This window comes from Homalodisca vitripennis, chromosome 6 (genome assembly GCF_021130785.1).
Source record: "Homalodisca vitripennis isolate AUS2020 chromosome 6, UT_GWSS_2.1, whole genome shotgun sequence".
Taxonomy (NCBI): Eukaryota; Metazoa; Arthropoda; class Insecta; order Hemiptera; family Cicadellidae; genus Homalodisca; species Homalodisca vitripennis.
Window position 1 is genome coordinate 160,812,037 of NC_060212.1, and position 14,066 is coordinate 160,826,102.

The window sequence follows — 14,066 nt, forward strand, 5'->3', positions numbered from 1 at the left end:
ATCTCGATAAAGCAATATGCTTCGGTTCTCTGAGAACCTCACATAATGGGCTTTGAAGATATAGTTATTACTTCCAATCAAAGTAACATATTAGGTCTTATTTATATTGTAAAAAACTAAATTTAGCACAAATAATAATTAGTACAAAAACTACATACATAAGTAATAAACAAAGAGAAATTTTTCTTGAAGTATGATCAGTTATGTAAATATTAACAATTTTTAGGGTTTATGGAAAATCAACTTTCCTTCAAATCCTTTAAACACCATTTTACAAAAATTTTGTGTAAAATACAATTGCTGTATTTATTAAACACGTGGAGACAAGAACATTAGGGGAGATCACCATTAGCAAACTGAACATATTCAAAATACTTTTAATGTATATAATAAGGCCAAGGAACCTAGTTTATCTTTTTGATTAAAGTATTGGTTGACCGTTTTTCTTTTTAATTTAAATATACAAGGGTAAGTCAATTACTAGCTGCAATTTTGTCACATTTTTGTTGCTGTTCTTTTGCATTGGTGAAGTGTAACGACCCGAACCTAATATGAACTATAATTCAAGAAATTATGCTTTATTTGTTTATATAACAATTTCATCCTATTGGTAAAATGTCTTAATATATAACTGAAGACATAATAATTATAAAGTGTAAAGCAGTGTTGAAAATAAGTGGGCCGACCGTTTACCACCAAAAATAAAGAAAACATTGAGCATATTGTCTGCAAATTAATCACGGTTCTGAAGGTAGTCTAGATCAGGCCTCAGACTCATTAACATGTGATTCTCTGTAGCTCTATTATAACAATTTTCTAAATTCCTTAAACAGTGTAATTAAATATCTTATTTTATTCAGAAGTGCTCTCCCCCTTTTAAACGAATCTAAATTGTATATTTTTATAAATTAATCAATAGTAAACAGTGTTTTAAAATTCAAACGTTGTTGTAGAACATTCATTTCTTTTTCCGGAATCATGCGGTGGTGGCAACGGATACCATAATCCGTAATATATCCATAATACCATAAGATCCCCAAATCAGTCGCGTTACAGAAGCATGCTCTGTTTATTTGTTATTATGTCTATGCAAGTGTCAAGCTGCTAGTTTAGCTTCGTTATCGCTCTCGTGCTGTGAATCATAGCTGCTCTGTAATTGTACCAAAGAAAAGCAACATTCAGTGATGAGTGTCTACGAATGGATTGAAAAAATGATCACACAAAGAAGGAGCCGGTCGACCGTTTACCACCAAAAATAAAGAAAACATTGAGCATATTGTCTGCAAATTAATCACAGTTCTGCCTACAAAGTCATCCACAACAGACTTAGGTGTCATAAAGCTTGAGCAAGATGGTCCCAAAACAACTCACACAGTTGCACAAACGAATATGTGCTTGGTCATCTGCCAAAAACATTTGGATTGCTATTGTAATGAACAGAACTTGGAAAGAATTGTTACTGGTGACGAAACTTGAATCCTTCATTACAAGCTGGGGAGTACATGGCAGAGTATGGAATAGAAATATCCAAATTCACAGTGCAAGAAAACTTAAATGTGCTATAATTTGCAGCATTACTATTATGAAGCAAAACCATAACGTAAATTTTTAGGTTATAGAAGGCCACAGAAAAAAGTTGAGGAATGTTTTTATAGGATTTTCTAGCAGAATAAAATAACATTACGGTCTTGACAAACTCAAATTACGAAGATTCTATATTCCTAAAAAACTAATTTAGTATAATACTCTTCTCGCAATGAAACATGGTACTCGTGTAATGCACTATCAGTTTACAAACTAAAATGTATTCTTTATGAACTCTTTAAATAATATATAACCATCTGTTGTATTATAAACTGCTGATTGTTGATCAGAAATCTGATTGAGTATTATGTTGATTTTATGATTTGAATTACTAAATAAACAAGTCATATTTACAGTTTCCTCATTTTTATAGAATAATTGGGGACAAGCATAAAACAGAAATGCCATGCCCGTAACAAATGTTTGAAGTATCCGGCAGGTGTTCACATTCCGTTTGGAAAGAACATTTACAAAGGTACATTTCATAGTTAAATGTTATGATATTGACACAACAAGATCTGGATGACAATTATCACACAAAACACACACATGAACGCACATGAAATCTGAGAACGGTTCGGATATCTGCAAGAGACAATCGAACAAGGTACTTTTTTTATATTACTTCAGAGATCAACTACTGTTGTGAAGTGCGTGAACTTTATTTTCAAACCAGATATAAAGTTAATGCATATCGGAGAAAAAACATCACCGGATGCTAGTAATAACACAACTGTGACTACCTCAATTTGTACACGATATGTGGAAATAATTCCAACTCTAGGACCGAAGGATAAAACTTTTGTAAGAAACCGCAACCTAGTTTATGGGATGGACAACACAAGATCATCTGTAAAGTCCAATCAGATGGGGAAACAGTGACACAATTTGCTGCTGAACTAAAAAAGTTGACAACAATTATCCAAGTTGAACATTCAGAGTCCGGAACTCCAATTGTATCAGCAGTGAAGTCGAACGGAGATGTACTATTTGCAATTATTATAAGGTTTCTCTGAACAAGCTCATTATTAAGGATGATAATTTACCAATATCAAGAATTGAAGATATACGAGTTGTAAGTATGTCTGTACATTAGATGTCAGCAATATGCGTATCTTCACGTGGAAATGGATGACCAGAACGCGGAAATAAAACATTAAGGAATTAAGGACCCAAAAAGATCTTTATCTTGTTAATCACTTAATGATTGGTGTGAAGGTCACACTGTCAATCTGGAACCATAAGATGACGATGGTCTGCAAGGGTTAAATGGTGTGAAGGCACTTTTGACTATATAATCGTTCAAGGAGCGACACGAGAAGAACTGCTGGAAAGACTGAAGGAAGTTTGAAAAACTAGGTAATAACAGACTCAGATTAAATAGAGATAAATGCAAATTTTGCTTAAGAAATATTAAATATCTAAGATATGGACTGATGAAAATGGTCTACACAAAACTATAGACAAGATTTATGCAATCACATGTTGCAAATGACCCAAGAACGCAAATGAGCTGAGGTCTTTCCTAGGCATAGCGAATTGTTTACAACCGCTTTCTTCCTCACTTAGTCTCAATACTTCTCCCTCTTAACATAAGTTGCAGAAGAACCAGAAATTCTGTTTCACCCATGAATGTGAGAGAAGTTTTCAAATAATCAAGGAAGAAATCGTTCATGATAATCACCTCGTCCACTTAAACCCTTATCTAACCTTGGTTCTTGCAACAGGTTAGAACGTCCTATTTCTATCGCTTCAAGGGCACAGTATGAATAATGATATAGTCAAATCGACAAAGAAGCTATAGGAATATGATCACAAACCCTTAGTGTCAAAATGTTCATCCGTCAAAATCACTACCTACAATATAAGCTTTTAACATAATTAAATATGCCCATTTCCTGAGTGGTTTTAATTATACAAATCAAATCAAATCAAATCAAAAATATTTATTTGTTGTAAACATGTTCCCCATGTAAACAAAGTCAACTTAAAAGGTTACTTAACCTAAACTTAAAAGAGTAACAATCTTCTGTAAAATTCTGTTTACATCGTATAAAGCCAGGTTGCAACTAGAAATACTTTAGTTTTTGTTTTTCCCCCCCTTTAAAAAAATCTAGTGAGTGCAGCTTCTTAATACCTTCCGGCAAAACATTAAACATTTTTTATGCCTTGGTATAGAAAACTCTCTGAGTTGCCAGAGTATCTGCAATCGACACTTATAAGTTTATTTGAGTTTCTATGTTTCATAGTTATGTACACAGTACATTGCAGGCAAAAGTGGCCAAGTTCCTCTTACAAACAAGTGAGCTAAAATAATACATAGAATGCAATGAAAAGGACACCTAACCTAATGAAGAGCTCTTTACAAGGGCCTTCCAGTGTGCAATCACAAATCAGACGGATTGCTTTTTTTGCAGCACAAAAAGCTTCTGTACATATCCATGGTTTTGCCCAGATAGAAGTTCCCATAAGAAGAGGTAGCTATGTATTGGGCCATAATTAAACACAGGAGCAGAACACCAACAGAGACACTAGCCTTTAAGTGCTCCTGATCATAAAATGCCTTATGAAATTTTGTTCGTCGAAGACTGTCAATTTGCTGTATGCCAATAAGATTGCTCTGGACTGTGAACCGCCAAGAATTTTGAGTGGGTTACTTCCCCCCGATTGCTAAGGCATAAAGCAAGGTCCTGGAAGTTTTTTTTTTTTTTTTTTTTTTCTTTTTTTTTTTTTTTTTTTCTTTTTTTTTTTTTTTTTTTAATTTTTTCCACGTCATTAAAGGCTTAACTTTATTTGCCATTAACACCAGTCATGAATGGTTTTAGTTTTGGTGTCCGATTATGTAAACCCACATTTCTGCACTGTTACCCGTGGACACACACTGGCCCAAATCGTCAGCAAAATAGAAATGATTTTTACTAATGAGCATTATAGGTTGTACGGCAGGTCATTGAACATAGTAGTAATGAAAAGCAAGGTCCCAAAAAGGACCCTTGTGGGACAACCTTGTTTTAACACTTAACTGTTATGTAGTAATAGCCATTTATAATATATACGGATTGCCAACGATTGTTTCAAATAAGATCTTTAAGGGATCCGCCACCATTTACAGTAATTTTTTTTATTTACTAAAAAATAATGGTTTTTTCTCTCATTACTGATCCATTAAGCATGTAAATAAAAAATAATACTACAAAAAATTAATTTTCTTTTTCATTATTATATTTTTTTTTGATATTTTTTCAAAAAAAAAGTTTAAAATGCGAAAATGGAAATTAAGCTTTTTTTATTTTTTAAGATATATAAAGAGAAACTTAATATTTTTTTATTCCCTATGAATGCTCTATTTTTAATGGTATAAAGACTATCATAGGAACAAAATTCTTAAATTAATAGATTTATTTGTACACAACATAAAATTTTTTACCTCAAATTTTGTGAAACAATATTTAATAAAAATAAATACTTACTCACCTAGAAGTTGTCTATACCATTAAAATTAGTTCATGGTATAAGGGTGCTGAGATGTCAAAATTTCAATAGTCTATGTCCAAAAGAACTCTTGAAGTTATATTTAAAAATTGTTGTAAAAAAAACTAAACTTTCGGAAATCGTCAACGAAAGTCTGGTAAATACATAAATCACTACAGAAACACCTCCTGCCCATATTACACACCTTCTACGTAGTGCTTCTGTAACTTCTTAATCAATCTGTCCCTGCTTTCCAGCTTTTCAACAACTTCCTTATAATTTTGATACCGTATCCTGTAGCCCACACATTCTTAGTGCGTAGACGTTTTGAGAGAGACACTATGCACTGAATATTTTTGAAGTATTTGTTCCTGGGGGAGAACTTGCAAGCCATGTTTTGTAGCTGTGTGTTTAATGTGAGAAGTAAACCTTGGATTATAAATACAATTGCTAAAAATGTTACTTATAGCATAAAAATAGAACACATTCGACTAGAACATAACCTCAAAATCTGTCAACTGACCACAGTGTAAACACCCCATATCAGAATCAGTCCCAACAAACATAGAGGTCCTTAAATTTTACATTTATATGCCTGTGTTATAGTAAAGTACACAAAATTGGATGTAATTTCAATATACCTTTATATTAAACATAAAAAGAAACATATTATATGTATAAGTTAATAAACATTTTGTGTATTGTAGAAAAAAGTTTTGAAAAATGTAAAAAATATATAAATTCGCTACTTTTCTTTTATTTAATTTTTTAAATTAAATATTGGTCAGGAAGCCATACAACTTCAAGAAAATATTTTAAACAGATTTTACTATAAAGAATATGTAATAAAAAAAAATTGAAAAAAATTAAAAAAATACCTATTGAAATGGTGGGCGGATCCCCCTTAAGAACTGCACTACCCACAACACACAGTTGTTCAATAGAATAAAAATAACATCATAACCAGAAAAATATGATGCGACAACTGTGTCAAAAGGCCTTGGACATATCAAATGATCTGAAAGAACGTCAGGTTGTTTCTCCGTCCTTCAAAACAATTCAAGATCAAATCCTGAGTAGCATCAACAGTGCTAAGGTTAGGTCCTAAAGCCGTACTGATCTGGACCATACTATATATAGATTCCAAGAAGGAGGAAAGTTGTTCAAGAATGAGACGTACCAAGACCTTTAGACAGCCGTCGGAACAATGGATATTGTCCTATATTTTGAGGCACAATCATCCTAGGCCCCTCTTTTGTGTATTGTGAATGACCTTATACTTTACTTTTAGTTTGTCAGTATAAATCATCCCTTCTTAATACACAAGTTGAAAAGATATGTTAGTACCTTTCACATAATAGACCTAGCTGTATAACTTCAGTATTGCTGCATGTTGCCATATATATCAAGACAAGTCTAATTTTTCAGTTGGTTTATGTGCTAGGTAGACTTCTTCTACTGTGAAACTTCTAAGAGTGACAAGCCCCTAGCTAGAATTGTTTTCCTGATTGCACATTTTCTCACTATTGTCAAGAAAACACTATGATTATGCTTATTTACATCAGTTGGTATGCTATTACAAATTTTGTTCTACACTGGTAAGAAAATAAACAGTTAAAAGCATCAGTGCGTTAGATTAAGCGTTAATATTGGGAGGCTTACTGTTATAACATTTCTAAGCTGATTTATGACAGACCATGCAGCTTTTGATTTATTGTAGAAACTGTCAATTATGTTGTTTATTATGATTAAGTTTTGGCTTTTTTAATTCTGCCTTGTACGTTCCTCTTAAAGAGCAATATAAATTTCTTTTAGACCTGTACAGTTTTAGTGTTGCAGAATAAAATAGTTAAGCATTTGTCCAAGTTGGACCTTTAATATTCTTAAGTCCTCATTGTACCATTTGTTTTGTTAGATTTACTAATTTCTGTTGGTTATCCCAACAGTTTTTCATAGGCATGGCGCTGTTTTACCGCCCATAACAACAAATCAAAGAACCAATTGAACTTAATTGTTTAAGGTCATCCTTACTATTATATATAGCTAACCAAATTATACTATTAAGGTAAAAGCCTATAGTAAATAGCTTAGAAGTTCTGAGATTGATAGGCCTAACAAGTTTCTTTAACTTACGATTGTCCTGAAGTCACTTCATCTGGTGTACTGAAAATGATGCGTTGTGATCAGACACACCTTGTGCAAAACGGAAGCATTCCATCTATCAGGAATGTAAGGATGTAACCAATATTGTCCAAACAGGAGCCCTACATTGTCGCATTTGAAGAAAGATTTGGCCTGTAAACCATCCTTAATCGAATATGTTGTAAACCAAAAAGTTTTAGTTAAGTTATACCACTCTACAGGTAATCATTATTATCCGTGCTAACAGATCGATATTCAAATCTCCTGCGCATAAAAGGTCAAAGTTCACACCATGCACACACGAAAAACTGCATGCAGTCTATGTCAAACAAAGCGCTTGGTCTTACCTGTAGGTTGTCTATAGAAAGACAAACGATGATGGTATTGAAAATCAACTTACTGTAATTGGCTGAAAGTTCAAAAATTTGTTCTTCAACTACCATTGATAACTTATTATAAACTTGAAACGCACATTCCTCCTTCACAAAGACCAACTGTACCACCATTAATCGCATGTGATCTAAACAAAGTAGCTTGCAGTTTTTATACTCCTTTATTCAATCGACTACTGACCAACCGGACTTCATGGTAATGCAGATTTTCTTTCAAGGAACCCTACTGACTTGGCTATTCGTGAAATGTAGGATGACACCACAATATTCTAGCCTCCTGGGTGGGTGTATGTTCCAAGGTCCAAGGGTAATGAGACTCAAATCACTCAGTCAAAAGTCCTTGAAGAACCTCACATTAAACATATTGGAATGATAAAAATGAAGTCTTTGGCTATATCTACTGGAAGGTCATTAATTTCAATATAGAACTGCCTCAAAATTGCACTCTCTTGTCTAAAAAGGAACGAACCAGCAAAAGTTAATCTTTATCATTGGGAAGATTACAAGAGGTTCTAGAATAGTTTTTATAAATTGGTATGACTACAGCCTCTTTCAACTTTTCTGGAAAATCCCCTGTCTCAAAGCTCAGGTTTATAATATAAAGCAAGACATCTGCAAATTTGCTATATGTACGAGTATCTTTAACCAATGACGTGCTAATACCATCCAGACCTGTTGCGGTACTTGTTTTTAAGGAATTAATTGCTATTATAAGCTCATTTAACGTTGCAGGAAATAAAAACATTGATTGAGTGGTCCATTGTTTCATAAATAATCTTTTTTATATTCGTGTAATCAATATTATTTGGTTTCTTAATTGCTTGACTTAGTTCACCTGGAATAGATAACAAATATTTGTTAAATTCATTAGCCACTATTTCGGGATCAGATACTATATTACAATAATTTATTTCTAAAGCTGTCACAGAATTATTGCATTTTTTCTGACCCGTTATGGTTATGTCCTTTACAATACTCCATGTTTTTTTTTTTTAGAATTACCATTATAGTTTTTTAAAAGCTCAGAATAGTAGCCTATTTGTTTTTTATAACACGTATATCAATCTGCAACTTATTTCTAAATTCCTTAAACTGTTTCTGCATTACTTCGTTATTAGGATTTTTCTTAAGATTCTTAAATAGATTATTTCTAATTTTAATACGCTTGCATAGGCTATACCTGAATCAATCCAAGGTTTAAGTTTAGTTATGTTCGATTTTCTCAATGTTACGACCCTTTTTGAATTTGTAATTATAAGATTTAATTTATTAGAAAATACGTCAAACGCTATAGAAGCGTTACGCTGCTGAAAAACGTCACACCAATCTGCCATATCGAGGTTTTTAATCAGCTGTTCATTGTTGACGCGATAAGACAACCGCACGACCTCAAGTCAAACAGCGCGGGAGGGGCCCCTACCTGCATACAAACAGCTGTCATGTAGTGGTCTGATACACAAACATCAATTAAAATAGCCTCAATTTCCAATTTGTTTTTGTTCGATGATTTTAAAAGTACCATGATCTAAACATGTTTTTGAATTCGTAGTTACTCTAATAGGGTCGTTAATAAGTGATTCTATTCCATTACAAGCCAAGGTAAGTTTATAATCGTCAATTTCTGAATTATCATCTAAAATATTTATATTCATGTCACCCAAAATCAACATAACCTTACACGTCATAATGTTTGGTTTTTGTAGATACCGTCTTAATTCATCAGTGAAATTTTTAACAGGATGTTGGTGCCTTTTATATACAGCAATTAAAATTATAAGATAGCCCATTGCCTTAAAAGAAAAATGCATTATATCAGCTGTTTCAAAATGAATTGGTATTGATTCAAAATCAGTGATGCTACTATCGTATGTACAAAAACTGCAATACCGCCAGCCCTAATCTTCATTTTGTTTTAGCATGTAAAATATATAAATATAGCATATTTGGAATTTTATAGAATGGTGTTTCTTTAGCATTAATCCAAATTTCCGATAAAATTATTATTTTAGGTAGCCATTTTAGTACGGATAAGTTCACTAAGAACAAATCAAAATTAGCTATCATACTTCTAATGTTTTGATGGACAATGACCAGACCTGCACTTTGGTTTAAGATTTCAATAGTTTTAATGTAATCCATTAGGCGTTACTTTTACTAACCAAAGTATAACAAATAGATTATTAGATACCATATAACACTTATAACTAACTATATATATATATATATATATATATATATATATATATATATATATACATATGTATATATATGTATAAGTATATATATAATAATACATATAGAGTGATGTTGACGATGCTGTGGATATGTTAACCGCGGGAATTATGCAGGTACTTGATGCATGTACTCCATTGGTAAAAAAGCGTGTGACCAAAAGGAAGGCGCCTTGGCGAAATTCAGAAATAATGCTTCTGACATGCACAAAAAACCAATTAAAAAAAGATTTACTTTGTCGTAATGATGCACGTGCGAAAGCGGCATACTGTAGAGCACGCAATAAACTCAATTACGCCGTTAGAAAGGCGAAAAAAAGATTATTTTGCGGCAAAGTTAAAGTGCAGTGACTCAAAATCTTTCTAGGCAACCTTGGCGCGCAGGAGATCTAAAGGTGGGTCACTGCTGGCGGTTCTGTATCGGTTAATATTTCCCCGGATGAAAATTAAACCGCTACTTTGCTGGCTTGGGCGGCGATAACAGTGTGAACCCGGAAAGGCTCGGGTTTTTATAAGCACGCTGCTACTTGCAAAAAAGGTTGCAAGATAAATTTCAGTTTCGGCAGGTGAGTGAGAGTGAGGTAAAAAACATTATCAACAGTATCTCCACAGCGGCTTTTGGCATTGACGGAATTTCAATCATCATGGTCAGAGCAGTTAGTCCTTTCTGTATCGGGGCTATCACCCATATCATTAATCTCTCTCTCTCCTCTGGCCGATTCCCCTCTGGATGGAAAAAAAAAGCCTGGTCATCTCTCTTCCCAAAAATCAGTAATCCTACTAGTGTGTCCGAGCTTAGGCCCATTTCCATTTTGCCAGTTCTGTCTAAGGTATTGGAAAGAATTGTGACAAATCAGTTGTTTTCCTTCCTGGAGTGCAGCGGTGTTTTGCCCGATAGTCAGTCTGGTTTCAGGAAGGATTTCAGTACGACATCTGCTCTACTAAGTTTGACAAGCCAACTGTTTTCCGCCAGGGATAAGAATTTATGTAGTAGTTTAGATGCTCTTGATTTCTCACATGCATTCGATTCAGTGAATTTTGATATGTTTTTGGCTAAGCTGCATTTACTACGGTTTTGATCAGGGTTTCAAACAATGTGGTTTCGCTCTTATCTGATCGACAGAACCCAGGTAACCAGGGTGATATGATCGTCTTTCAGGGATTGCTCTCAAGGAGTCAGGGGTTCCTCAGGGTAGGTGCTTAGGTCCTATTATGTTTCTATTGTATACTGCGGATCTTAATCTTGAGTTATCATTCTGTTCCCTTTACTCCTACGCTGATGACACTCAGCTTGTGTTTGTCATATCCTCCATTACAGTTCTTCCTTGGAAATGCAGCAGATTAATGCTGATTTGTCGAGGGTCAGGCTCTGGGCTGACGATCACGGGCTTCAGTTGAATCCAAGAAAGTGTTCACTTGTTATTTTTTACCCCTCTTCAAATGCAGTCTTTCTTGGTAATGGACCCTTGGGAGTTTTCCTTGGGAGGTGTTCCTTTGCAGGTTTCAGACACAGTAAAAATCCTTGGCGTTACTTTTGACAAGCAGTTAACCTTCTTGAACCATGTTCAAAATATTTCAATCGTGGTGTAATGAATAGGTTAAGAGTGTTGTTTAGGTTTTAAGGGGTTACTCCAGGAGGAAGTGAAACTGAAGATTGTCAAAGCTGTGGTTTTCCCAGTTATTGTTTATGCTCTTCCTGTATTTGGGGGAAGATTGACCCTTGAGGGTGCGGGTCCTGATTGATATGTTACAGAACTCTGCTGTAAGATTTGTGTACGGCCTGAGAAAATTTGATCACGTTAGCCAGTATCGCCGTACAGCAAGGATCCTCCCGATAAAGTACATTTTCAAACTCCATGCTGGAGGTGCCCAGGGTCAGGCTGGAGATGGGGAGGAATGGATTTCGATACTTTGGCCCCCAGACTATACAACAGTGTCCCTCACAGTCTAAAGGCTTACGGATATTCCTCGTTTAAGGACAATCTCAGACTGGCTTTGGAGGAGGAGTGTTTCACCTCTAAATAGCTGTGTAATGTATTAGATTTAGTTTAAGTTAGGTTAGATTAGTTTAATTTTATATTTCTCGGATGATGATATAGATTTGTATGTGCCTTGATTAAAAATGTATGACTTCAGTTATTTTGAAAAACAACAATGTAATGTTGAAAATCGCTGCAAATAAAGACGTTATTATTATTATTATATATATACAACACTATAACTATATACAATACTTTTAGTACAGCACTTACATTTTGTCAAGATCAGCCTGGCATTGAACAATAGTTACAGGTCCATTTTCTTCTTTTCTGAGAAAGATCTTACCTCCTCGCACCCAAAGCCACTTGTAACCTCGTTCCCTCCGCGCTTGCCTCGTCATGCCCAGCAACCTCCTCCTCGTCGGGGACAATGATTCGTTTACGTAAATAGGGTTGGTTATCCGATACCAAGTTCAGGTGTCTGGTGGAGAAATCTCTTTTCTCTCGTCTCTTTGTCAGTAGGACCTCTGCATCTACTCTCCTGACAAATTTTACAGTTATGCCTCGAGTGTCCTTTGCATTAACCTTATTACCCAGGCTATGGCAAGCATCTATCATCTTATCTTCAATATCTACACCTAAGGCTTTGCCTACATCCTTGACAGTCTGGATGGTGTCATTATTTTGTACTTGGACGCCTTGTATTTCTACGCAATTCCTGCAAGAATATTGTTCTGCCTCATCAAGCTTAATTTCCAAAATGTGTACTCTTTCCTTCAGAAAAAAAGAACATTTGTGTCATAACTTTGAAATCAGTCATAATAAAATATATAAATTCATACTTTATATTTATATTTTAATTTGCGAAATAACTGGCACTATTCATATAATAATTTAATTTTGTTCAAAACACTAAATATTTGAATTTAATTTAAGTGAGGTTAGTTCTTAATATTTCTTGGGGTTTCTACCTGTAATTGGTACTTTCAGTAACCGAGCAGGGAGGGATGGATGGATGGTGGGAGAGAGGGAGATATATATATTTTTTCTATAAATATTTATAGAATTTATATGGATCTGAAGAAGTGTACTTAGATACACGAAAATGTATAAATGTTTTGGAACCAGTATACCGTGGTTTATTGGTTCAATTTTATATATATATATATATATATATATATATATATATATAATATATATACATATATAAAAGTTTTTGGACGATTTTAACCAAACTGCAACTTTGAAAATTCTTATTTTGTATTATTATTATTTTTTTAAGAGAAGCCGATCCCCTTTAAAGCCTTATTCTGCTCGTCCTCATGGGCCACTGGCCTGTGCGAGGATCTTATCAAACAGAATAAGGGGGAGAGTCGATACAGTACAAGGTCGATGGTACTGATAAAAAGTGCAAGGGTCACGGACAGGAGTCGAACCTGCGCTATCTCTAACTCAGACTCAAATTCCAACGTCTTAGACCACTCGGCCATCGGCACTCCCATAATTCGGAAGCTTCTGATCCGATTCAGACAAAATGTTTATACAAGCTACAAGTGTACTGTAATTGAATACGTAATTTTAGAATTTATAATTGTATGAAAATAACCATCGTATGCTATTAAATTACTATATTATACTTTATTGTTGACCGTGTGGTTCACAAAATTTGACACTGGTATAATATATATATATATATATATATATATATATATATATATATATATATATATATATATATATACACACACACACAGAGTTGGTGAAAAGTTAAAAATTAAACTGATTGTCAGAAATATGATTCAAGGATTATGTTGATGTTACTAAGTAAACAAGTCTTGTGTACAGTTTCTTAATTTTTATTATAAAAACATCGCTCAGTTGCGGGAAATGCCCACCACTGTTGTGAATTTTTCAATGACTTAAAAATGGCTGTTATGATCAGGACAACCAAATTAGCAACAAAACTTCTTTTCACTAGCATGATATTTTCTGTAGAATTTAACAATAAATTTATACATTGGAATATAAATAGAAAGTTTATAAATAAACTTGTCGCAAATCAAGTTACTTTATGTAAATTTAATAAACCTCAGGCAATAAATATTAAGTAAAGTTTTTTGTGGATTCTAATTCCTGAAAAAATGTGTCATATTATACAATAGTAGCAAAATACAATAGTAGTTATATTAAACCATTAAAATTGTATTCTACAATATAATTTGTTCAGTGCTTGATTGATAAATTTAACACAAATGCTCCCCGTTTAA